General features: G+C 35.0%; 1 long non-coding RNA gene across 1 annotated transcript; it reads right to left on the minus strand.

Moving 5' to 3' along the window:
• Positions 1 to 203: 203 nt before the first annotated feature.
• On the minus strand, positions 204 to 1,398 carry LOC127108161 (uncharacterized). The gene is made up of 2 exons (XR_007795972.1): positions 913 to 1,398; positions 204 to 441 (listed from the first exon to the last, which is right to left on the minus strand). It is a non-coding gene; the product is annotated as an uncharacterized LOC127108161 (long non-coding RNA).
• Between the last annotated feature and the right edge of the window lie 228 nt (positions 1,399 to 1,626).

Here is a 1,626-nt window from a genome sequence, read left to right on the forward strand (position 1 = left end):
GTCCCACATTTAGATTTTTGTGTTTAAATTAGAATTGTGTTTTTTTTTAAAATTAAATTACTATACTTAGTTTTTGTGTTTAAGATTAGAATTATGTTGTTCTTTAGATTAAGTCATTATACTTAAGTTAGAAGTGTATTGTTTTTAAAAGTTGAATGATTAGCATAAATAAATATTGAGTTAAAATTTGAAAGATTAAAAGGTAATTACATAATTAAAATTTAATTCAATAAGTCCCAAATAATCCAAACACACATTTTGTCTAAAAAAAACTAAACTAAGTAATTACAGTGAAAAAATTGCTACAGATGGAAATAGGTTCCTAATGACCAAAACCAAGCAATTAGGATGAAATCACTTTGGACTTAGTCACGAAAACAGGTTGTCTTGAAGCTTGGAGCAGCCACCTTCCATTCCATTAGATCATCTCAGAGCTATAACCTGTAGAGAAAAACAGCTTATTTAAAAAGCACTTTTTAAAAGCACTTAAAAAACTGAAAAACAACTAATTAAATTACTAAGTTCAAAGCTTTATCCAGAGGATTAATTGGAACATCTGAAAAGGCATTGCAACAATGGCTTAAATAAGAACAAATCAAATCCCACATAATCTGGGATGAGAAAATCGAAAAAAGGAAGGAGTTTTTTTTAAGACTTGAAAATTCTTCATAAACACGCATAAGAACACAACAGCAAAGGACACATGAATTTTTCTAAACCCCTAAAGAAAAACACGAGAATAGAGCAATATTTTCTGAAAGTCCTAAAAAGTTTTCACAGTGAAACTCAACAAACTTAAGCTAAGCCACGAATTGCCAAAAGAAAACCATTACCACGACGATAACAGTGACGATAGAGGCGAAAGGAAGAGAAAGGAAAAGCATATCGAAAAGACTCGAAAAGATTAACTACCTGTAAGCCATCTTGGTATCATCTAAACTTGCTTAAATAATGTCGAATCACGCCTCCTTCCCTCATGTTATCGTTATTCTAGGGAAACCGTGAAATCGGGGTCGAAGGGTGTTGATTGGGGATAAGGGTCGAAGTTTGGTTTGTCTGCACTTTACATTCAATCACTGCCTCATTGTTTTGCCGCTTGTTTGCTAAAATTTATTTGTGTAGATGTGTTTGTCTGGATGGATTCTTTGTTGTTTGAAGGTTTGCATAAGAACTTCTATTCTGTAGATGCGTTTTCTTTTGAGATGGTAATGATGAACACCATAAGGTGTTCATCCTTGACCCTAGGGTGGGCGCGTCGGTGTTCTTCTTTGGTTTTCTTTTTGTGGGAGAAGATAGGGTTTGGTCGCTGTTAAAAAAGGGATATCAGAAATTTATTTCAGAGAGAGAAACAACCGAGTAGGTGAGATGAACGTGTGGATGCTGGAGTTTTCCTTCTTGGAAAACGCGTTATTTCAGTAATCTTGGGAAAATGGAAAAGCTTTTATTCTTTTTTTTTCATTTTCCTGCAAAATTAGGGGAATCCGTTTGGATCCCAACTAGGGTTTCGGCTGGACCAAGGTAGAGGTGTCTTTGGGCCTTACGATTTTGGCCCATTCCTCCCTATCAATATGCGCCCACTTGGGCTTTGGCTGGTTTTAAAAAAGCCCATCTATCTCCTTTAAGGGT

The sequence above is a fragment of the Lathyrus oleraceus genome, chromosome 7 (genome assembly GCF_024323335.1).
Source record: "Lathyrus oleraceus cultivar Zhongwan6 chromosome 7, CAAS_Psat_ZW6_1.0, whole genome shotgun sequence".
Lineage (NCBI taxonomy): Eukaryota > Viridiplantae > Streptophyta > Magnoliopsida > Fabales > Fabaceae > Lathyrus > Lathyrus oleraceus.